The sequence below is a fragment of the Scyliorhinus torazame genome, chromosome 12 (genome assembly GCF_047496885.1).
Source record: "Scyliorhinus torazame isolate Kashiwa2021f chromosome 12, sScyTor2.1, whole genome shotgun sequence".
Classification (NCBI taxonomy): domain Eukaryota; kingdom Metazoa; phylum Chordata; class Chondrichthyes; order Carcharhiniformes; family Scyliorhinidae; genus Scyliorhinus; species Scyliorhinus torazame.
In genome coordinates, this window is record NC_092718.1 from 76,228,722 (window position 1) to 76,255,272 (window position 26,551).

Below are 26,551 nucleotides of genomic sequence, written 5' to 3' on the forward strand. Positions count from 1 at the left end.
GGACATGGGTCTGATATTCCCCCACACGGTGACGGGATGTGTGTCTGTTATTCCCCCACACGGTGACGGGACGTGTGTCTGTGATTCCCCCACACGGTGACGGGACGTGTGTCTGTGATTCCCCCACACGGTGACGGGACGTGTGTCTGTGATTCCCCCACACGGTGATGGGACGTGGGTCTGTGATTCCCCCACACGGTGATGGGACGTGGGTCTGCGATTCCCCCACACAGTGACGGGATGTGTGTCTGTTATTCCCCCACACGGTGACGGGACGTGTGTCTGTGATTCCCCCACACGGTGACGGGACGTGTGTCTGTGATTCCCCCACACGGTGATGGGACGTGGGTCTGTGTCTGTGAGTCCCCCACACGGTGACGGGACGTGTGTCTGTGAGTCCCCCACACGGTGACGGGATGTGGGTCTGTGATTCCCCCACACGGTGATGGGATGTGGGTCTGTGATTCCCCCACATGGTGATGGGACGTGGGTCTGTGATTCCCCCACATGCTGATGGGACGTGGGTCTGTGTCTGTGATTCCCACACGGTGACGGAACGTGGGTCTGTGATTCCCCCACATGGTGACGGGATGTGTGTCTGTGTGTCCCCCACAGGGTGAAGGGACGTGTGTCTGTGAGTCCCCCACACGGTGACGGGACGTGTTTCTGTGATTCCCCACACGGTGACGGGATGTGTGTCTGTGATTCCCCCACACGGTGACGGGATGTGTGTCTGTGAGTCCCCCACATCGTGACTGGACGTGTGTCTCTGATTCCCCCACACGGTGAAGGGACGTGTGTCTGTGAGTCCCCCACACGGTGACAGGACTGTGGTAATACCAGGTATTGCAGAACCTGAGAGGTGAATGACCATTAGCTAGACCGTGAGGTCTACCATTGGATAATGTACATAGCCCCGTCCTGAGGGGCAGGGTTTAAGAACCGATGCTGTCCCAGCAGCCTTCACTTTCTGTATCATCGCTGCTGGGTACAGTTCTAGCTGATTAAAGCTGATTAGATATGACTCCTCTTTGTCTCGAGAGTATTGATTGTGCATCAATTTAATCAGCTAGTACTTTTGAAGGATGGATCTCCGAATCAAGCCGGCGTGCCTTCAACTCAGCCCCCACGCAGGAAACTCCGCTGCTATTTTTAAGCATTGGCTGGCGTGTTTTGAGAGCTACCTCGAAATGGCTGCCGACACCCCCACGGAAAGGCAGAAGATACACCTCCTACGCTCGCGGGTCAACCCGGCGATCTACCCCCTGATCGAAGGGGTGGCGAACTATGCTGCAGCCATAGAGCTGCTAGAAGGACATTACATCCGTCCACTGAACCAGGTCTACGCCCGTCACCTGCTGGCAACGAGACGGCAGAGCCCAGATGAGACACTCGAAGACTTCTACCGGGCACTGATAGTGCTGGGCCAAAACTGCGGCTGCCCAGCAGTGACGGGGAACGAGCACACAGAACTTTTAACTCGGGACGCTTTCGCGGCAGGTATGGCTTCCCCCGACATCCGCCGAAGGCTCCTCGAAATGGACACACTGGGCCTCACTGAGGTACGGGCCCTGGTAGGGTCCATGGACATTGCGTACAAGAACGCACTCGCGTATGTCCCCGCGCGCACGGCGCCCCCCTGGGCTGCGTGGCACCCCGCCGCGGCAGCCGCCAGACTTACCCGCTAACCCCGCAGACTTACCCACTAACTCCGCAGGCCTGCGCGGCAAGACGGCCCGCGACCGCCACCGGCCAACGCTGCTTCTTCTGCGGCCAGGCGAATCACCTGCGCGCGCTGCCCTGCCTGCACCGTCACCTGCAAAGGGTGCGGCAAGAAAGGCCACTATGCCGCGGTTTGCCTGGCCCGCGCTGTGGGTGCGGTCTCCAGCGACCACCAACAGCCGTTCTTCCAGGTCCCGGCTGTCCAAGGCCCATCACAGCCGTTCTTTTAGGTCCCGCCAGCCCAAGGCCCACCGCAGTCCTTTTTGCAGGTCCCGGCCGTCCAACGCCCACCGCAGCCTTTGTCTCTCCAGGCAGCGTGCGACCCCCGGCCGTGGTCATTTTGCCCCCCCGGCAAACACGCTGGATGGGTGGGCGCCGCCATTTTGTCCCTCGCCGCTGCCATCTTCGGAATTCCCTGTCCCTGGACTCCATGTGCGACCCATGGCCAGCGCCATCTTAGATGGGGCCTCAAGCCCCCAGCACGGCTGACTACCCACTGCCTGACCAGAATTCCTTGCTGCAGCTGGCCTCCGTTACCCTGGATCAGAGTCGGCCCCGGACGCTAGCGAAGGCCACCACAACGATCGCCATCAACGGCCACGTGACGTCGTGCCTGATCGACTCCGGGAGCACGGAAAGCTTTGTCCACCCCGACACGGTAAGGCGCTGTTCTCTGGTCACCCATCCCGTTAAACAATGGATCTCCCTGGCCTCCGGGTCACATGCAGTGCAGATAAAGGGTTCTGCCTCGCGAACCTCACCGTCCAAGGCAGGGATTTCCGCAATTTCCGCCTGTACGCACTGCCGCACCTCTGCGCAGCCACCCTTCTCGGGCTGGATTTCCAGTGCCACCTACAAAGCCTGACTTTTAAATTTGGAGGCCCTATACCCCCCCTTACTGTATGCGGCCACGCGACCCTTAAGGTCGACCCGCCTTCCCTGGATTACAAACCCGTCACCACCAGGAGCAGACAGTACAGTGCCCAGGACAGGACCTTCATCAGGTCGGAGGTCCAAAGGCTGCTGAGGGAAAGGGCCATCGAAGCAAGCAACAGCCCCTGGAGGGTTCAAGTAGTGGTGGTAAAGACCGGGGAGAAACATAGGATGGTCATCGACTACAGTCGGACCATCAACAGGTTTACGCAGCTGGACGCGTACCCTCTTCCCCGTATTGCCGACCTGGTAAACAGGATTGCGCAATACAAGGTCTTCTCCACGGTGGATCTCAAGTCCGCCTGCCACCAGCTACCCCTCCGTAATAGTGACGGCCAGTACACTGCCTTCGAAGCAGATGGGCTGCTCTACCACTTTTTAAGGGTTCCCTTCGGTGTCATGGGGTCTCGGTCTTCCAGCGTGAGATGGACCGAATGGTTGACCGGTACGGCTTACGCGCAACGTTCCCATATCTCGATAACTTCACCATCTGCGGCCATGACCAGCAGGACCACGACACCAACCTCCAAATATTTCTCCAGACCGCGCACCTCCTTAATCTGACCTACAATAAGGAGAAATGCGTGTTTAGTGTCATGATATTCAAACACACACATCATGATAGACACACCAACAGACAAATCAGAACACACAACACCACAACCAATGACAGAAAGATATAAAAGCACAGAAACGACCCCCGGTGGTCAGTATTAGCTGCAGAGGAGGACCAGGACAGATCTGCTACCAAACACACTCAGGGAGAAAGCACGTGCAGAGTATCCAGAACGAACTGTATTATAAGAGTTAAAATAAAATAGAGTTGTACCACATACAACTGTGTTGGCTCATCTGTGCACCAGAGCACCCAACACCACATTTAGCACCGACCGTCTAGCCATCCTAGGCTACGTAGTGCGAAGTGGAGTCATAGGCCCCGACCCTGAACGCATGCGCCCCGTCATGGAGTTCCCCCTCCCTCACTGCCCAAAGGCCCTAAAACGCTGCCTCGGCTTCTTTAGCTATTATGCATGTGCATCAGGGACGTGGGTCTGTGAGTCCCCCACACGGTAACGGGACGTGGGTCTGTGTCTGTGACGTGTGGCTGTGAGTCCCCCACACGATGATGGGACGTGGGTCTGTGTCTGTGACGTATGTCTGTGAGTCCCCCACACCGTGATGGGACGTGTGTCTGTGAGTCCCCCACACGGTGATGGGACGTGGGTCTGTGTCTGTGAGTCCCCCACACGGTGACGGGACGTGTGTCTGTGAGTCCCCCACACGGTGACGGGACGTGTGGCTGTGAGTCCCCCACACGTTGACGGGACGTGTGTCTGTGAGTCCCCCACACGGTGATGGGACGTGGGTCTGTGTCTGTAAGACCCCCACACGGTGATGGGACTTGGGTCTGTGATTCCCCCACACGGTGCTGGAATGTGGGTCTGTGTCTGTGATTCCCCACACGGTGATGGAATGTGGGTCAGTGTCTGTGATTCCCCACACGGTGACGGAACGTGTGTCTGTGCTTCCCCCACACGGTGCGGGACGTGGGTCTGTGATTCCCCCACACGGTGACGGGATGTGTGTCTGAGTCACCCACACGGTGACGGGACGTGGGTCTGTGATTCCCCTACACGGTGATGGGACGTGGGTCTGTGATTCCTGCACATGGTGACGGGACGTTGGTCTGTGATTCCCCCACACGGTGATGGGACGTGGGTTTGTGTCTGTAAGACCCCCACACGGTGACGGGATGTGGGTCTGTGATTCCCCCACACGGTGATGGGATGTGGGTCTGTGATTCCCCCACACGGTGACGGGATGTGTGTCTGTGTCTGTGATTCCCCACACGCTGACGGGATGTGTGTCTGTGATTCCCCCACACGGTGACGGGATGTGTGTCTGTGATTCCCCCACACGGTGACGGGATGTGTGTCTGATTCCCCCACACGGTGATGGGACGTGGGTCTGTGATTCCCCCACATGGTGATGGGATGTGGGTCTGTGATTCCCCCACACGGTGATGGGACGTGTGTCTGTGATTCCCCCACACGGTGAGGGGATGTGGCTCTGTGTCTGTGATTCCCCCACACGGTGATGGGACGCTGGTCTATGTCTGTGATTCCCCCACACGGTGACGGGATGTGTGTCTGTGATTCCCCCACACGGTCATGGGGCATGTCTGTGATTCCCCCACATGGTGATGGGATGTGGCTCTGTGTCTGTGATTCCCCCACACGGTGACGGGACGTGGGTCTGTGATTCCCCCACACGGTGATGGGATGTGGCTCTGTGTCTGTGATTCCCCCACACGGTGATGGGACGTGTGTCTGTGATTCCCCTACACGGTGATGGGACGTGGGTCTGTGATTCCCCCACATGGTGATGGGATGTGGGTCTGTGATTCCCCCACACGGTGATGGGTTGTGTGTCTGTGATTCCCCCACACGGTGGTGGGACTCGGGTCTATGTCTGTGATTCCCCCACACGGTGACGGGATGTGGGTCTGTGATTCCCCCACACCGTGAGGGGATGTGGCTCTGTGTCTGTGATTCCCCCACACGGTGATGGGACGCGGGTCTATGTCTGTGATTCCCCCACACGGTGACGGGATGTGTGTCTGTGATTCCCCCACACAGTGACGGGACGTGAGTCTGTGATTCCCCCACACGGTGACGGGATGTGTGTCTGTGATTCCCCCACACGGTGATGGGACATGGGTCTGTGATTCCCCCACATGGTGATGGGATGTGGCTCTGTGTCTGTGATTCCCCCACACGGTGACGGGACGTGGGTCTGTGATTCCCCCACACGGTGATGGGATGTGGCTCTGTGTCTGTGTTTCCCCCACACGGTGATGGGACGTTGGTCTGTGATTCCCCCACACGGTGATGGGACGTGTGTCTGTGATTCCCCCACACGGTGACGGGATGTGGGTCTGTGATTCCCCCACACGGTGAGGGGATGTGGCTCTGTGTCTGTGATTCCCCCACACGGTGATGGGACGCTGGTCTATGTCTGTGATTCCCCCACACGGTGACGGGATGTGGCTCTGTGTCTGTAATTCCCCCACACAGTGACGGGACGTGAGTCTGTGATTCCCCCACACGGTGACGGGATGTGTGTCTGTGATTCCCCCACACAGTGATGGGACATGGGTCTGTGATTCCCCCACATGGTGATGGGATGTGGCTCTGTGTCTGTGATTCCCCCACACGGTGATGGGACGTGGGTCTGTGATTCCCCGACACGGTGATGGGACGTGGGTCTGTGATTCCCCGACACGGTGATGGGACGTGGGTCTGTGATTCCCCCACATGGTGATGGGATGTGGGTCTGTGATTCCCCCACACGGTGATGGGATGTGGCTCTGTGTCTGTGATTCCCCCACACGGTGATGGGACGTGGGTCTGTGATTCCCCTACACGGTGATGGGACGTGGGTCTGTGATTCCCCTACACGGTGATGGGACGTGGGTCTGTGATTCCCCCACATGGTGATGGGACGTGGGTCTGTGATTCCCCCACACGGTGATGGGTTGTGCGTCTGTGATTCCCCCACACGGTGGTGGGACTCAGGTCTATGTCTGTGATTCCCCCACACGGTGACGGGATGTGGGTCTGTGATTCCCCCACACGGTGAGGGGATGTGGCTCTGTGTCTGTGATTCCCCCACACGGTGATAGGACGCGGGTCTATGTCTGTGATTCCCCCACACGGTGACGGGATGTGTGTCTGTGATTCCCCCACACAGTGACGGGACGTGAGTCTGTGATTCCCCCACACGGTGACGGGATGTGTGTCTGTGATTCCCCCACACGGTGATGGGACATGGGTCTGTGATTCCCCCACATGGTGATGGGATGTGGGTCTGTGATTCCCTCACACGGTGATGGGACGTGGGTCTGTGATTCCCCCACACGGTGATGGGATGTGGCTCTGTGTCTGTGATTCCCCCACACGGTGATGGGACGTGGGTCTGTGATTCCCCCACACGGTGATGGGACGTGTGTCTGTGATTCCCCCACACGGTGATGGGACGTGGGTCTGTGATTCCCCCACACAGTGACGGGACGTGGGTCTGTGATTCCCCCACACGGTGACGGGATGTGTGTCTGTGATTCCCCCACACGGTGATGGGACGTGGGTCTGTGATTCCCCCACACAGTGACGGGACGTGGGTCTGTGATTCCCCCACACGGTGATGGGATGAGGGTGGCTTGTATCTGTTAATTGCTTTGATCATTATTGTTTGACTTGGTGCTTTAATCTAAATCATATCTCCACGCTTTTCAGTTCTTCCAGTACGCAACAGGCACAAGCGCAGAAGGAAGAAAAGAAACAAGTAAAGAATGAGAAGAAAGCAGAGTAAGGAATGGTTCTCGTTAACCTCTCGATCGCGCCTCCCGCAAACGTCGCAGCGTTTCTTGCACACAATGTCTGCCCCTTCAGATAGGGCGATTTCGGTCTGGTCCAATTGCGAGTCCTCCTCTCACGCTCCACTCTCGATCAACTCGTGACGAAGTGCATTGAGAGGACGACGGAAACAGCAGCAGGTGGGGTGGGGATCCCGTTCTGCCCCTTGGGTCACTGCTACCCCACTCCCCCACCCAACCCACTCAACCCAATTTCCCACCTGACCCCATCACCCTCAAAAATCCCTGACACGGTAGCACAGTGGTTAGCGCTGTTGCTTCACAGCGCTAGGATCCCAGGTTCGATTCCTGGCTTGGGTCACTGTCTGCGGAGACTGCACGTTCTCCCCGTGTCTGCGAGGGTTTCCTCCGGGTGCTCCGGTTTCCTCCCACAAGTCCCGAAAGATGTGCTGTTAGCTGAATTGGACATTCTGAATTCTCCCTCTTTGTATCCGAACAGGCACCGGAATGTGGCGACTAGAGTATTTTCACAGTAACCTCATGGCAGTGTTAGTGTAAGCCTATTTGTGACAATAATAAAGATTATTATTATGTTGCAACCTTAAACAGACTCGATGATAAGGTATCACCCCCCCCCCCCCAACTCTCTGGGTCGTGGACTCTCAACCCTCTGATCTTTCTCCTCATCTTGGATCAAAATGGCTGAATCCTCTTCCTGGGAATGTTTCAATGAGATCGCCCATTATTCTTCCAAACTCCAGGGAATTGGATTCAATTTGTTCAACCTCTCTTCAGAGGACATTTTAGGCTCTGATCCAGTGACCCTTTGCCCCACCTTCTCCAGTGCAAGTTGTTGCAATACCCTGGATGAGTGTCCAGTCAGTTACAGCCCCACAGACCCCAGAGTCCAAACGTAAGTGAATTAACCAATAATTTGTGTTTTCCGGAGATGTTTAACCCGTGACCACCTGGGAGGGGGTGCGGTATAACAAAAACGTTCTCTGTTGCATTTGTGGCCTCGAGGCACTGGCCTTCTTTGAATGCAACTCTCCGGAGAATTTGTCCATATAAGTGATGCGGGTTAGTGCAACTCTGACTCCAACCACCGGATGGAGCTCACACAGGAAATTCAGGTCAGTGCAATTCCTACCTCCGACAATCAGACGGAACTCCCATCTCCCTGAGATATTACTGTAAGTTCAAACCAGAGAATTTAACAGTGTCTTTCATTTGTCCCATCTCTGTACAGAAGCCCCAACTGTATTAAAAAGAGCGTTCGAAGATTTGGTTCTTCACAGCCATTCAGACAGAGGAATTAAAGAATCACAGACCTGGTTGAGAAACTGCTTGCAATGTTCTACTCCAGAAATTTCCCTTCATAGTTCTGACAGTGGTCTATCTTTTAGAGAGGGGTGCCTTAACGATCTGACTAGGAGCTTTTAAAAATGCTTGGCAGAGAGAAAGCATAGAAAGAGAATCTTCCAGCTGCTTCCAGGCTGAACTTTACCTTAGAATTGAGGACAAAATGGAACTCTCCCAATGGCCCGCCTTTCTTCCGGAAGATTCTGAATGACTCCATCAATCGCATGCAACAACAGGAGACAGTTTAGAATTCCAGCCATCACTGATAGTTGAGCATTCCAGCAATCACTACTCTGCCACAGACCTTAAAGGGGAAGTCCTGGGCAAGTCTATTAAACAAGGGGTGTTTCCGAGATCATTTTAAGAGATAGAGCTGAATCCTATCAGCACAATGCAGGATCTTGAGCTGAAGTCTTCATAAACTGTCTTCATGGTATGATTTCCATTTCCCAACTGAACTGTCTGGTAATAATAACTTTTATAATAATCTTTATTGTCACAAGTAGGCTTACATTAACACTGCAATGAAGTTACTGTGAACATCCCCTGGTAGTCATATTCCGGCGCCTGTTCAGGTACACCGAGGGAGAATTCAGAATGTACAAATTACCTAACAGCATGTCTTTCGGGAGTGTGGGAGGAAACTGGAGTACCCAAAGTAAATCCACGCTGACACGGGGAGAACCTGCAGACTCTACCCAAGCTGGGAATCTAACCTGGGACCCTGGCACTGTGAAGCAACAGTGCCAACCACTGTGATATCGTACCGTGCTCTAGCTCCTCCCATTAGTCACTTCATCTTGCCCAGCTGAAACACAATGGTTGGGATTCTCCGTCCCACCAGCTGGCCAATGGGGTTTCCCATTGTGGGGAGCCTCACGGCGCAACGGAGAATCCCACCAGTGGAGAATCTAACCCAATGTACCAATTAACTACTCCACAGGGAACCCGTCTTAATCCAAACAAAAATCCATTAGCCCATACTTTTACGTTGTCTCAATTGCCCCTCTGGCTCCCAACAACATAGTTGCCTTTAAACCAGGATTTTAAAAAACATGGCTGCAGCAGTCACACACATACACACTCTAACCGAGGCGTTTAACCCTTACTGCACCAAATACCAATAACACTATCTCTGAAATTCCTACATTCATCACAAAGTATATGCTTCCTTCAATGTGGAAACCAAATCCGTGCACAATATTTCAATCGGGGTTTCACTAAGAACCCTGTATAATTGGTGCAAGCTTTAATTAACCCTGTACTCCAATCCCTTTGCAATAAAGAACAAAATACAATTTCTCTTCCCAATTGCTTGCCGTAGCGGCATGCTACCTTTCTGCATTCCTTGTTATTGCGATCACAGACCAGACCCCAACAGTTGCAAGGATATCGGACAGAAGCCCCAATATTTAAGTTAACTTGTGAGGCTGTGAGGAAAGGATTCTTCACTCCAAAAGTGATACCATGCACAAATAGGCTATGGTATATTAAAACAAACTCTATTACTTTCTTCACTCAGGAATAAACCCATCTCAGGTCAAAATCCACTTTTAATTACGGTTAGCAGAGCCAGGAATTCTTGCTGTAAAGAAATGTCTTGGATTAACTGCGTTGAGAGTGAGAGAGAGGGATCCTTCAGCAACCTGGGTCAAACTATTGTTTAAACTGTCAACATTTGACAATAAGCTGCTTCTCTTGTTCACACCAATCTAAACTGAAAATGAAACTCAATACCTGGCTGTTTCAAAGCATGGCTACTCCCATTAACTCATCAGTTAACTAAAGCTAAGCACAATGTCTCGAATTATCTACTCCCCGGGGAACTTTCATTATATTAAGAAAATTCAATGAGCCCAACTTTTACAATACTTTAATTATCCCGTTTGAAGCCACAAAACCTGGCTACCTTTCAAACCAGGTTTTGTGTCACGTACAGACACTAACCCAGGCCTTTGAACCCTGACTGCATCAAATACATATAATACATACAATCCCTGCATTCATCACACTTATACAAACACACCCAGGTTACTCATCTAAGCCATTAACGTTTATAAATTGCACACCTTTTAAGAAAAAACATATGGTATTTCAATTCTCAAACCAGCACGAGAGTGAATCACGTCATTCCATGACCAAGTCTTCGCTCCCTAGACAGGGGCACACCCAACTCATTGTAAGATTCAAATCAGGGTCCGACGCTTTACTGTGGAATTGTCTGAACAAAAGAACAAAGAACAAAGAAAAGTACAGCACAGGAACAGGCCCTTCGGCCCTCCAAGCCTGTGCCGACCATGCTGCCCGTCTAAACTAAAACCTTCGACACTTCCTGAGTCCATATCCCTCTATTCCCATCCTATTCATGTATTTGTTAAGATGCCCCTTAAATGTCACTATCGTCCCTGCTTCCACCACCTCCTGCAGCAGTGAGTTCCAGGCCCCCACTACCCTCTGCGTAAAAAACTTGCCTTGTGCATCTCCTCTAAACCTTGCCCCTCGCACCTTAAACCTATGCCCCCTAGTAATTGACCCCTCTACCCTGGGGAAAAGCCTCTGACTATCCACTCTGTCCATATCCCTCATAATTTATTAGACCTCTATCAGGTCACCCCTCAACCTCCGTCGTTCCAGTGAGAACAAACCGAGTTTATTCAACCGCTCCTCATAGTTAATGCCCTCCATACCAGGCAACATCCTGGTAAATCTCTTCTGCACCCTCTCTAAAGCTTCCACATCCTTCTGGTAGTGTGGCGACCAGAATTGAACACTATATTCCAAGTGTGGCCTAACTAAGGTTCTATACAGCTGCAACATGACTTGCCAATTCTTATACTCAATGCCCCGGCCAATGAAGGCAAGCATGCCGTATGCCTTCTTGACTACCTTCTCCACCTGTGTTGCCCCTTTCAGTGACCTGTGGACCTGTACACCTAGATCTCTCTGACTTTCAATACTCTTGAGGGTTCTACCATTCACTATATATTCTCGACCTGCGTTAGACCTTCCAAAATGCATTACCTCACATTTGTCCGGATTAAACTCTATCTGGAACCTCTCCGCCCAAATCTCCAAACAATCTAAATCCTGCTGTATCCTCTGACAGTCATCATCGCTATCTGCAATTCCACCAACCTTTGTGTCGTCTGCAAACTGACTAATCAGACCAGTTACATTTTCCTTCAAATCATTTATATATACTACGAACAGCAAAGGTCCCAGCACTGATCCCTGCGGAACACCACTAGTCACAGACCTCCAATTAGAAAAGTACCCTTCCATTGCTACTCTCTGCCTTCTATGACCTAGCCAGTTCTGTATCCATCCGGCCAGCTCACCCCTGATCCTGTGTGACTTCACCTTTTGTACCAATCTACCATGAAGGATCCTGTCAAAGGCCTTACTGAAGTCCATATGGACAACATCCACTGCCCGACCTGCATCAATCATCTTTGTGACCTCTTCGAAAAACTCTATCAAGTTAGTGAGACACGACCTCCCCTTCACAAAACCATGCTGACTCTCGCTAATACATCCATTTGCTTCCAAATGGGAGTAGATCCTGTCTCGAAGAATTCTCTCCAGTAATTTCCCTACCACTGACATAAGGCTCTCCAGCTTGTAGTTCCCTGGATTATCCTTGCTACCCTTCTTAAACAAAGGAACAGCATTGGCTATTCTCCAGTCCTCCGGGACATCACCTGAAGACAGTGAGTATCCAAAGATTTCTGTCAAGGCCTCAGCAATTTCCTCTCTAGCCTTCTTCAGTATTCTGGGGTAGATCCCATCAGGCCCTGGGGACTTATTTACCTAAGATTTTTCAAGACGCCCAACACCTCGTCTTTTTAGATCTGAATGTGACCCAGGCTATCTACACACCCTTCTCCAGACTCAACATCCACCAGTTCCTTCTCTTCGGTGAATACTGATGCAATGTATTCATTTAGTACCTCGCCCATTTCCTCTGGCTGCACACACAGATTCCCTTGCCTATCCTTCAGTGGGCCAACCCTTTCCCTGGCTACCCTCTTGCTTTTTATGTATGTGTAGAAAGCTTTGGGATTTTCCTTAACCCTATTTGCCAATGACTTTTCATGACCCCTTCTAGCCCTCCTGACTCCTTGCTTAAGTTCCTTCCTACTTTCCTTATATTCCACACAGGCTTCGTCTGTTCCCAGCCTTTTAGCCCTGACAAATGCCTCCTTTTTCTTTTTGACGAGGCCTACAATATCTTTCGTTATCCAAGGTTCCTGAAAATTGCCGAATTTATCCTTCTTCCGCACAGGAACATGCCGGTCCTGAATTCCTTTCAACTGACATTTGAAAGCCTCCCACATGTCAGATGTTGATTTATCCTCAAACATCCATCCCCAATCTAGGTTCTTCAGTTCCCACCTAATATTGTTATCATTAGCCTTCCCCCAATTTAGCACATTCACCCTCGAACCACTTGTACCCTTGTCCACCAGCACTTTAAAACTTACTGAATTGTGGTCACTGTTCCCGAAATGCTCCCCCATTGAAACTTCTACCACCTGGCCGGGCTCATTCCCCAATACCAGGTCCAGTACAGCCCCTTCCCTAGTTGGACTATCTACATATTGTTTGAAGAAACCCTCCTGGATGCTCCTTACAAACTCTGCCCCGTCTAAGCCCCTGGCACTAAGTGAGTCCCAGTCAATACTGGGGAAGTTGAAGTCTCCCATCACAACAACCCTGTTGTTTTTGCTCTTTTCCAAAATCTGTCTACCTATCTGCTCCTCTATCTCCCGCTGGCAGTTGGGAGGTCTATAGTAAAGCCCCAACATTGTGACTGCACCCTTCTTATTCCTGATCTCGACCCATATAGCCTCGCTGCCCTCTGAGGTGTCCTCCCGTAGTACAGCTGTGATACTCTCCCTCACCAGTAGCGCAACTCCGCCACCCCTTTTACATCCCCCTCTATCCCACCTGAAACATCTAAATCCTGGAACGTTTAGCTGACAATTCTGTCCTTCCCTCAACCAGGTCTGTAATGGCAACAACATCATAGTTCCAAGTACTAATCAAAGCTCTAAGTTCATCTGCCTTACCCGTAATACGTTTTGCATTGAAACATATGCACTTCAGGCCAGCAGACCCGCTGTGTTCAGCCACGTTTCCCTGTCTGCTCTTCCTCAGTGTCATATTGGCCCTATTCCCTAGTTCTCCCACAATGCTTTCACCTTCTGACCTATTGCTCCGGTACGCACACCCCTGCCATGCTAGTTTAACATGGTGATGGGACGTGGGTCTGTGATTCCCCCCATGGTGATGGGACGTGAGTCTATGTCTGTCATTCCCCCACACGGTGATGGGACGTGGGTCTGTGATTCCCCCACACGGTGATGGGACGTGGGTCTGAGATTACTCCCAGACGGTGATGGGACGTGGGTCTGTGATTCCCCCACACAGTGATGGGACGTGGGTCTGAGTCTGTGATTCCCCCACACGGTGATGGGGCGTGGGTCTGAGATTACTCCCACACGTGGAATGGGACGTGGGTCTGTGATTCCCCCACACGGTGATGGGACTTGGGTCTGAGTCTGTGATTCCCCCACACGGTGATGGGACGTGGGTCGGTGTCTGTGATTCCCCCACATGGTGATGGGACGTGGGTCTGTGTCTGATTCCCCCACACGGTGATGGGATGTGGGTCTGTGTCTGATTCCCCCACATGGTGATGGGTCGTGGGTCTGTGTCTGTGATTCCCCCACACGGTGATGGGACGTGGGTCTGTGTCTGTGATTCCCCCACACGGTGATGGGATGTGGGTCTGTGTCTGTGATTCCCCCACACGGTGATGGGACGTGAGTCTGTGTCTGTGATTCCCCCACACGGTGATGGGATGTGGGTCTGTGTCTGATTCCCCCACACGGTGATGGGACGTGGGTCTGTGATTCCCCCACATGGTGATGGGTCGTGGGTCTGTGTCTGTGATTCCCCCACACGGTGATGGGACGTGGGTTGTGATTCCCCCACATGGTGATGGGACGTGGGTCTGTGTCTGTGATTCTTCCACACGGCGATGGGACGTGGGTCTGTGATTCCCCCACACGGTGATGGGTCGTGGGTCTGTGTCTGTGATTCCACCCCACACGGTGATGGGACGTGGGTCTGTGACTCCCCCACACGGTGATGGGATGTGGGTCTGTGTCTGTGATTCCCCCACACGGTGATGGGATGTGGGTCTGTGTCTGATTCCCCCACACGGTGATGGGACGTGGGTCTGTGATTCCCCCACACGGTGATGGGACGTGGGTCTGTGTCTGTGATTCCCCCACACGGTGATGGGATGTGGGTCTGTGTCTGATTCCCCCACACGGTGATGGGATGTGGGTCTGTGTCTGATTCCCCCACATGGTGATGGGTCGTGGGTCTGTGTCTGTGATTCCCCCACACGGTGATGGGACGGGGGTCTGTGTCTGTGATTCCCCCACACGGTGATGGGACATGGGTCTGTGATTCCCCCACACGGTGATGGGACGTGAGTCTGTGTCTGTGATTTCCCCACACGGTGATGGGACGTGGGTCTGTGATTCCCCCACACGGTGATGGGACGTGAGTCTGTGTCTGTGATTCCCCCACACGGTGATGGGACGTGGGTCTGTGACTCCCCCACACGGTGATGGGATGTGGGTCTGTGTCTGATTCCCCCACACGGTGATGGGACGTGGGTCTGTGATTCCCCCACACGGTGATGGGATGTGGGTCTGTGTCTGATCCCCCCACACGGTGATGGGACGTGGGTCTGTGTCTGTGATTCCCCCACACGGTGATGGGATGTGGGTCTGTGTCTGATTCCCCCACACGGTGATGGGATGTGGGTCTGTGTCTGATTCCCCCACATGGTGATGGGTCGTGGGTCTGTGATTCCCCCACACGGTGATGGGACGTGGGTCTGTGTCTGTGATTCCCCCACACGGTGATGGGACGTGGGTCTGTGACTCCCCCACACGGTGATGTGATGTGGGTCTGTGTCTGTGATTCCCCCACACGGTGATGGGACGTGAGTCTGTGATTCCCCCACACGGTGATGGGACGTGGGTCTGTGTCTGTGATTCCCCCACACGGTGATGGGACGTGAGTCTGTGTCTGTGATTCCCCCACACGGTGATGGGACGTTAGTCTGTGTCTGTGATTCCCCCACACGGTGATGGGACGTGTGTCTGTGTCTGGGATTCCCCCATACGGTGATGGGACGTGGGTCTGTGATTCCCCCCACACGGTGATGGGACGTGGGTCTCTGACTCCCCCACACGGTGATGGGACGTGGGTCTGTGATTCCCCCCCACACGGTGATGGGACGTGGGTCTGTGTCAGTGATTCCCCCACACGGTGATGGGATGTGGGTCTGTGTCTGTGATTCCTCCACACGGTGACAGGACGTGGGTCTGTGTCTGTGATTCCCCCATACGGTGATGGGATGTGGGTCTGTGATTCCCCCCACACGGTGATGGGACGTGGGTCTGTGATTCCCCCACACGGTGATGGGAAGTGGGTCTCTGACTCCCCCACACGGTGATGGGACATGGGTCTGTGATTCCCCCCCACACGGTGATGGGACGTGGGTCTGTGTCAGTGATTCCCCCACACGGTGATGGGACGTGGGTCTGTGATTCCCCCCCACACGGTGATGGGACGTGGGTCTGTGTCAGTGATTCCCCCACACGGTGATGGGACGTGGGTCTGTGATTCCCCCACACGGTGATGGGATGTGGGTCTGTGTCAGTGATTCACCCACACGGTGATGGGACGTGGGTCTGTGTCAGTGATTCCCCCACATGGTGATGGGACGTGGGTCTGTGATTCACCCACACGGTGATGTGACGTCGGTCTGTGATTCCCCCACATGGTGATGGGACGTGGGTCTGTGTCAGTGATTCACCCACACGGTGATGGGACGTGGGTCTGGGTCTGTGATTCCCCCACAAGGTGATGGGACGTGGATATGTGATTCCCCCACACGGTGATGTGACGTCGGTCTGTGATTCCCCCACATGGTGATGGGACGTGGGTCTGTGTCTGTGATTCCCCCACACGGTGATGGTACGTGGGTCTGTGTCTGTAATTCCCCCACACGGTGATGGGACGTGGGTCTGTGATTCCCCCACACGGTGATGGGACGTGGGTCTGTGATTCCCCCACACGGTGATGGGATGTGGGTCTGTGATTCACCCACACGGTGATGGGACGTGGGTCTGTGTCTGCGATTCCCCGACATGGTGATGGGACGTGTGTCTGTGATTCCCCCACATGGTGATGGGATGTGGGTCTGTGATTCACCCACACGGTGATGGGACGTGGGTCTGTGTCTGTGATTCCCCCACACGGTGATGGGACGTGGGTCTGTGATTCCCCCACACGGTGATGGGACGTGGGTCTGTGATTCCCCCACACGGTGATGGGACGTGGGTCTGTGATTCCCCCACAAGGTGATGGGACGTGGATATGTGATTCCCCCACACGGTGATGTGACGTCGGTCTGTGATTCCCCCACATGGTGATGGGACGTGGGTCTGTGTCTGTGATTCCCCGACATGGTGATGGGATGTGGATCTGTGATTCCCCCACACGGTGATGTGACGTGGGTCTGTGATTTCCCCCCACACGGTGATGGGACGTGGGTCTGTGTCTGTGATTCCCCGACCTTGTGATGGGACGTGGGTACGTGTCTGTGATTCACCCACACGGTGATGGTACGTGGGACGTGTGTCTGTGATTCACCCACACGGTGATGGGACGTGGGTCTGTGTCTGATTCCCCCACACGGTGATGGGACATGGGTCTGTGATTCCCCCGACACGGTGATGGGACTTGGGTCTGTGTCTGTGATTCCCCGATCTGGTGATGGGACGTGGGTCTGTGTCTGTGATTCCCCCACACGGTGATGGGACGTGGGTCTGTGATTCCCCCACACGGTGATGGGATGTGGGTCTGTGTCTTTGATTCCTCAACACAGTGATGGGACGTGGGTCTGTATCTGTGATTCCCCCACACTTTGTTGGGACGTGGGTCTGTGATTACCCCCACACGGTGAGGGGACGTGGGTCTGTGACTGTGATTCCCCCACACGTTGATGGGACGTGGGTCTCTGATTCCTCCACACGGTGATGGGACGTGGGTCTGTGATTCCCCCACACGGTGATGTGACGCGGGTCTGTGTCTGTGATTCCCCCACACGGTGATGGGACGTGGGTCTGTGTCTGTGATTCCCCCACACGGTGATGGGACGTGGGTCTGTGTCTTTGATTCCCCCACACGGTGATGGGATGTTGGTCTGTGTCTGTGATTCCCCCACAAGGTGATGGGACGTGGGTCTGTGATTCCGCCACACCGTGATGGGACGTGGGTCTGTGATTCCCCCACACGGTGATGGGTCGTGGGTCTGTGATTCCCCCACATGGAGCTGGGACGTGGGTCTGTGATTTCCCCCAAACGGTGATGTGACGTGTGTGGTAGTATGTATTGGGGGTCATGTGGGACTGGAAGCCCTAATGTCATTGGCTGACAGATCCCGGGTCCTGGTTGGCCGTTGACCTCTAGCTCGCCCTGAAGGCGAAGTATAAGAAGCCGGTGCCTTCCCCCGCAGGCCAGTTTACTATCGGGCTGCTGGGGAACAGACACGCTTAATAAAGCCTCATCGACTTCACTCTATTCGTCTCACGGAGTCTTTGTGCGCCACAATTTATTAAGCGTGCCTAAAAAGGACTATGGAGCTCAGGATCATTCCAGAATGCCTGAGGATCAGCCCCCACGCAGTGAATGCGGCAGCAGCCTTCAAACACTGGCAGACTTGCTTCGAGGCCTACATCAGATCGACCACAGGCCGAGTCTCAGACGAACAAAAACTGCAGGTCCTGCACTCGAGGGTGAGCACGGAGATTTTCACCCTCATTGAAGACACCCACGATTTCCAGACGGCGTTCACAGCACTGAGAAGTCTCTACGTTCGCCCAGTTAACAAAATCTACGCTCGCTACCAGCTCGCGACAAGACGGCAAGCTCCCGGAGAATCGATGGACGAGTTCTACGCCGCGCTGCTGATTTTGGGAAGAGCCTGCAGCTGCCCGTCGGTGAATGCAAACGAACATACGGACATGTTAATGCGCGATGCTTTTGTGGCAGGTATGCAATCCTCCCAAATCCGCCAAAGACTTCTAGAAAAAGAGTCGCTAGGACTCTCAGAGGCACGGGCCCTGGCAGCCTCGCTGGACGTAGCCGCGCGTAATCCCCGCGCCTACGGCCCCGAACGCGCCAGGCCATTGGGCCCCGTACGTACCCGCCGCGGCAAACCCCCTACCCCCCCCCCCCCCCCCCCCCCCCCGGACACCCCACAGGCTTGCGCAGTCCAAACGTCTGTGATTCCCCCACACGGTAATGGGACGTGGGTCTGTGTCTGTGATTCCCCCATACGGTGATGGGACGTGTGTCTGTGTCTGGGATTCCCCCATACGGTGATGGGACGTGGGTCTGTGATTCCCCCCACACGGTGATGGGACGTGGGTCTCTGACTCCCCCACACGGTGATGGGACGTGGGTCTGTGATTCCCCCCCACACGGTGATGGGACGTGGGTCTGTGTCAGTGATTCCCCCACACGGTGATGGGACGTGGGTCTGTGTCAGTGATTTCCCCCACATGGTGATGGGACGTGGGTCTGTGATTCACCCACACGGTGATGGGACGTGGGTCTGTGTCTGTAATTCCCCCACACGGTGATGGGACGTGGGTCTGTGATTCCCCCACACGGTGATGGGATGTGGGTCTGTGATTCACCCACACGGTGATGGGACGTGGGTCTGTGTCTGCGATTCCCCGACATGGTGATGGGACGTGTGTCTGTGATTCCCCCACATGGTGATGGGATGTGGGTCTGTGATTCACCCACACGGTGATGGGACGTGGGTCTGTGTCTGTGATTCCCCCACACGGTGATGGGACGGGTGTCTGTGATTCCCCCACATGGTGATGGGATGTGTGTCTGTGATTCCCCTACACGGTGATGGGACGTGGGTCTGTGATTCCCCCACACGGTAATGGGATGTGGGTCTGTGATTCCCCCACACGGTGATGGGGCGTGGATATGTGATTCCCCCCACACGGTGATGGGACATGGGTCTGTGTCTGTAATTCCCCCACATGGTGATAGGACGTGGGTCTGTGATTCCCCCACACGGTGATGGGACGTGGGTCTGTGTCTGTGATTCCCCCACACGGTGATGGGACGGGTGTCTGTGATTCCCCCACATGGTGATGGGATGTGTGTCTGTGATTCCCCTACACGGTGATGGGACGTGGGTCTGTGATTCCCCCACACGGTAATGGGATGTGGGTCTGTGATTCCCCCACACGGTGATGGGGCGTGGATATGTGATTCCCCCCACACGGTGATGGGACATGGGTCTGTGTCTGTAATTCCCCCACATGGTGATAGGACGTGGGTCTGTGATTCCCCCACACGGTGATGGGACGTGGGTCTGTGATTCCCCCACACGGTGATGGGACATGGGTCTGTGTCTGTGATTCCCCCACACGGTGATGGGACGTAGGTCTGTGTCTGTAATTCCCCCACATGGTGATAGGACGTGGGTCTGTGATTCCCCCACACAGTGATGGGACGTGGGTCTGTGATTCCCCCACACGGTGATGGGACGTGGGTCTGTGATTTCCCACCACACGGTGATGGGACGTGGGTCTGTGCCTTTGATTCCCCCACACGGTGATGGGATGTGAGTTTGCGTCTGTGATTCCCCCGCATGGTGACGGAACGTGGGTCTGTGATTCCCCCACACGGTGATGGGACATGGGTCTGTGATTCCCTCACTGTGATGGTACGTAGGTCTGTGATTCCCCCAGACGGTGATGGGACGTGGGTCTGTGATTCCCCCACAAGGTGATGGGACGTGGGTCTGTGATTCCCCTACATGATGATGAATGTGGGTCTGTGACTACCCCACACGGTGATGGGACCTGGGTCTGTGATTCCCCCACACGGTGATGGTACGTGGGTCTGTGATTCCCCCACACGGTGATGGGGCGTGGATATGTGATTCCCCCCACATGGTGATGGGACATGGGTCTGTGTCTGTGATTCCCCCACACGGTGATGTGACGTAGGTCTGTGTCTGTAATTCCCCCACATGGTGATAGGACGTGGGTCTGTGATTCCCCCACACGGTGATGGGACGTGGCTCTGTGATTTCCCACCACACGGTGATGGGACGTGGGTCTGTGCCTTTGATTCCCCCACACGGTGATGGGATGTGAGTTTGCGTCTGTGATTCCCCCGCATGGTGACGGAACGTGGGTCTGTGATTCCCCCACATGGTGATGGGACATGGGTTTGTGCCTGTTATTCCCCCACACGGTGATGGGACGTGGGTCTGTGATTTCCCCACGGTGATAGTACGTAGGTCTGTGATTCCCCCAGACGGTGATGGGACGTGGGTCTGTGATTCCCCCACAAGGTGATGGGACGTGGGTCTGTGATTCCCCTACATGATGATGGGTGTGGGTCTGTGACTACCCCACACGGTGATGGGACCTGGGTCTGTGATTCCCCCACACGGTGATGGTACGTGGGTCTGTGATTCCCCCACACGGTGATGAGACGTGGGTCTGTGTCTGTGATTCCCCCACACGGTGATGGGACGTGGGTCTGTGTCTGTGATTCCCCCACACGGTAATGGGACGTGGGTCTGTGTCTGTGATTCGTCCACACGGTGATGGGACGTGTGTCTGTGTCTGTGATTCCCCCACATGGTGATGGGAGGTGGGTCTGTGATTCACCCACACGGTGATGGGACGAGTGTCTGTGTCTGTGATTCCCCCACACGGTGATGGGACGTGGGTCTGTGATTTCCCACCACACGGTGATGGGACGTGGGTCTGTGATTCCCCCACACGGTGATGGGACGTGGGTCTGTGATTCCCCCACAAGGTGATGGGACTTGGGTCTGTGTCTGCGATTCCCCGACATGGTGATGGGACGTGGGTCTGTGTCTGTAATTCCCCCACACGGTGATGGGACGTGGGTCTGTGATTCCCCCCACACGGTGATGGGACGTGGGTCTGTGATTCACCCACACGGTGATGGGATGTGGGTGTGTGTCTGTGATTCCCCCACACGGTGATGGGATGTGGGTCTGTGATTCACCCACACGGTGATGGGACGTGGGTCTGTGCTTCCCCCACACGGTGATGGGACATGGGTCTGTGCCGGTAATTCCCACACACTGTGATGGGACGTGGGTCTGTGTCTGTGATTCCCCCACACGGTGATGGGACGTGGGTCTGTCGTTCCCCCGCACGGTGATGGGACGTGGGTCTGTGCTTCCCCCACACGGTGATGGGATGTGGGTCTGTGCCGGTAATTCCCACACACTGTGATGGGACGTGGGTCTGTGTCTGTGATTCCCCCACACGGTGGTGGGACGTGGTTCTGTGATTCCCCCACAAGGTGATGGGACGTGGTTCTGTGATTCCCCCACAAGGCGATGGGACGTGGGTCTGTGTCTGTGATTCCCCCACACTGTGGTGGGACGTGGTTCTGTGATTCCCCCTCACGGTGGTGGGACGTGGTTCTGTGATTCCCCCACAAGGTGATGGGACGTGGTTCTGTGATTCCCCCCACACGGTGATGGGACGTGGGTCTGTGTCTGTGATTCACCCACACGGTGATGGGACGTGGATATGTGATTCCCCCACACGGTGATGTGACGTCGGTCGGTGATTCCCCCACACGGTGATGGGATGTGGGTGTGTGTCTGTGATCCCCCCACACGGTAATGGGATGTGGGTCTGTGATTCCCCCACACGGTGATGGGACGTGGGTCTGTGTCTGTGATTCCCCGACATGGTGATGGGACGTGGATCTAAGATTACCCCACACGGTGATGGGATGTGGGTGTGTGTCTGTGATCCCCCCACACGGAGATGGGACGTGGGTCTGTGATTCACCCACATGGTGATGGGACGTGGGTCTGTGATCCCCCCACATGGTGATGGGACTTGGGTCTGTGTCTGTGATTCCCCGACCTGGTGATGGGACGTGGGTCTGTGTCTGTGATTCACCCACACGGTGATGGGACGTGGGTCTGTGTCTGTGATTCCGCCACATGGTGATGGGACGGGTGCCTGTGATTCCCCCACACGGTGATGGGATGTGGGTCTGTGATTCCCCCACACGGTGTTGGGACGTGTGTCTGTGATTCCCCCACACGGTGATGGGATGTGGGTCTGTGATTCCCCCACACGGTGATGGGATGTGGGTCTGTGTCTGTGATTCCCCCACATGGTGATGGGACGGGTGCCTGTGATTCCCCCACACGGTGATGGGATGTGGGTCTGTGATTCCCCCACACGGTGATGGGACGTGGGTCTGTGTCTGTGATTCCCCCACACGGTGATGGGACGTGGGTCTGTGTCTGTGATTCCCCCACATGGTGATGGGACGTGGGTCTGTGATTCCCCCACACGGTGATGGGATGTGGGTCTGTGATTCACCCACACGGTGATGGGACGTGGGTCTGTGCTTCCCCCACACGGTGATGGGACATGGGTCTGTGCCGGTAATTCCCACACACTGTGATGGGACGTGGGTCTGTGTCTGTGATTCCCCCACACGGTGATGGGACGTGGGTCTGTCGTTCCCCCGCACGGTGATGGGACGTGGGTCTGTGCTTCCCCCACACGGTGATGGGATGTGGGTCTGTGCCGGTAATTCCCACACACTGTGATGGGACGTGGGTCTGTGTCTGTGATTCCCCCACACGGTGGTGGGACGTGGTTCTGTGATTCCCCCACAAGGTGATGGGACGTGGTTCTGTGATTCCCCCACAAGGCGATGGGACGTGGGTCTGTGTCTGTGATTCCCCCACACTGTGGTGGGAAGTGGTTCTGTGATTCCCCCTCACGGTGGTGGGACGTGGTTCTGTGATTCCCCCACAAGGTGATGGGACGTGGTTCTGTGATTCCCCCCACACGGTGATGGGACGTGGGTCTGTGTCTGTGATTCACCCACACGGTGATGGGACGTGGATATGTGATTCCCCCACACGGTGATGTGACGTCGGTCGGTGATTCCCCCACACGGTGATGGGATGTGGGTGTGTGTCTGTGATCCCCCCACACGGTAATGGGATGTGGGTCTGTGATTCCCCCACACGGTGATGGGACGTGGGTCTGTGTCTGTGATTCCCCGACATGGTGATGGGACGTGGATCTAAGATTACCCCACACGGTGATGGGATGTGGGTGTGTGTCTGTGATCCCCCCACACGGAGATGGGACGTGGGTCTGTGATTCACCCACATGGTGATGGGACGTGGGTCTGTGATCCCCCCACATGGTGATGGGACTTGGGTCTGTGTCTGTGATTCCCCGACCTGGTGATGGGACGTGGGTCTGTGTCTGTGATTCACCCACACGGTGATGGGACGTGGGTCTGTGTCTGTGATTCCGCCACATGGTGATGGGACGGGTGCCTGTGATTCCCCCACACGGTGATGGGATGTGGGTCTGTGATTCCCCCACACGGTGTTGGGACGTGTGTCTGTGATTCCCCCACACGGTGATGGGATGTGGGTCTGTGATTCCCCCACACGGTGATGGGATGTGGGTCTGTGTCTGTGATTCCCCCACATGGTGATGGGACGGGTGCCTGTGATTCCCCCACACGGTGATGGGATGTGGGTCTGTGATTCCCCCACACGGTGATGGGACGTGGGTCTGTGTCTGTGATTCCCCCACACGGTGATGGGACGTGGGTCTGTGTCTGTGATTCCCCCACATGGTGATGGGACGTGGGTCTGTGATTCCTCCACACGTTGATGGGATCTGGGTCTGTGATTCCCCCAGACGGTGATGGGACGTGTGTCTGTGATTCCCACACACGGTGATGGGACGTCGGTCTGTGTCTGTCATTCCCCCACATGGTGATGGGAGGGGTGTCTGTGATTCCCCGACATGGTGATGGGACGTTGGTCTGTGATTCCCCCAGACGGTGATGGGGCGTGGGTCTGTGATTCCCCCACACGGTGATGGGACGTGGGTCTGTGATTCCCCCCCACACGGTGATGGGACGTGGGTCTGTGATTCCACCCACACGGTGATGGGACGTGGATCTGTGTCTGTGTTTCCCCGACCTGTTGATGGGACGTGGGTCTGTGTCTGTGATTCTCCCACACGGTGATGGGATGTGGGTCTGTGATTCCCCTACATGGTGATGGGACGTGGGTCTGTGATTCCCCCACACGGTGATGGGACGTGGGTCTGTGTCTGTGATTCCCCGACATGGTGATGGGACGTGGGTCTGTGTCTGCGATTCCCCGACATGGTGATGGGACGTGGGTCTGTGTCTGCGATTCCCCCACATGGTGATGGGACGTGGGTCTGTGCTTCCCCCACACGGTGATGGGACATGGGTCTGAGCCGGTAATTCCCACACACAGTGATGGGACGTGGGTCTGTGTCTGTGATTCCCCCACACAGTGATGGGACGTGGGTCTGTCGTTCCCCCACACGGTGATGGGACGTGGGTCTGTGTCTGTGATTCCCCAACACGGTGATGGGACGTGAGTCTGTGATTCCCCCACAAGGTGATGTGACGTCGGTCTGTGATTCCCCCACACGGTGATGGGATGTGGGTCTGTGATTCCCCCACACGGTGTTGGGACGTGTGTCTGTGATTCCCCCACACGGTGATGGGATGTGGGTCTGTGATTCCCCCACACGGTGATGGGATGTGGGTCTGTGATTCCCCCACATGGTGATGGGACGTGGGTCTGTGATTCCTCCACACGTTGATGGGATCTGTGTCTGTGATTCCCCCAGACGGTGATGGGACGTGGGTCTGTGTCTGTGATTCCCCCACATGGTGATGGGACGTGGGTCTGTGATTCCCCCACACGGTGATGGGGCGTGGGTCTGTGATTCCCCCACACGGTGATGGGACGTCGGTCTGTGTCTGTGATTCCCCCACATGGTGATGGGACGTGGGTCTGTGATTCCCCCACACGGTGATGGGGCGTGGGGCTGTGATTCCCCCACACGGTGATGGGACGTGGGTCTGTGATTCCCCCCCACACGGTGATGGGACGTGGGTCTGTGTCTGTGATCCACCCACACGGTGATGGGACGTGGTTCTGTGATTCCACCCACACGATTATGGGACGTGGATCTGTGTCTGTGTTTCCCCGACCTGGTGATGGGACGTGGGTCTGTGTCTGTGATTCACCCACACGGTGATGGGATGTGGGTGTGTGTCTGTGATTCCCCCACACGGTGATGGGACGTGGGTCTGTGATTCCCCCACACGGTGATGGGACGTGAGTCTGTGATTCCCACACACGGTGATGGGACGTGGGTCTGAGTCTGTGATTCCCCGACCTGGTGTTGGGACGTGGGTCTGTGTCTGTGATTCCCCCACACGGTGATGGGACGTGGGTCTGTGTTCCCCCCCACACGATGATGGGATGTGGGTCTGTGTCTGTGATTCCCCCACACGGTGATGGGATGTGGGTCTGTGTCTGTGATTCCCCCACACGGTGATGGGATGTGGGTCTGTGTCTGTGATTCCCCCACACGGTGATGGGACGTGGGTCTGTGTCTGTGATTCCCCCACATGGTGATGGGATGTGGGTCTGTGTCTGTGATTCCCCCACACGGTGATGGGACGTGGGTCTGTGTCTGCGATTCCCCGACATGGTGATGGGACGTGGGTCTGTGTCTGCGATTCCCCGACATGGTGATGGGACGTGGGTCTGTGTCTGCGATTCCCCGACATGGTGATGGGACGTGGGTCTGTGTCTGTGATTCCCCCACACGGTGATGGGACGTGGGTCTGTGATTCCCCCCCACACGGTGAAGGGACGTGGGTCTGTGATCCACCCACATGGTGATGGGATGTGGGTCTGTGATTCCACCCACACGGTGATGGGATGTGGGTCTGTGATTACCCCACACCGTGTTGGGACCTGGGTCTGTGATTCCCCCACATGGTGATGGGACGTGGGTCTGTGATTCCCCCACACAGTGATGGGACGTGGGTCTGTGTCTGTGATTCCCCCACACGGTGATGGGACATGGGTCTGTGTCTGTGATTCACCCACACGGTGATGGGACGTGGTCTGTGATTCCC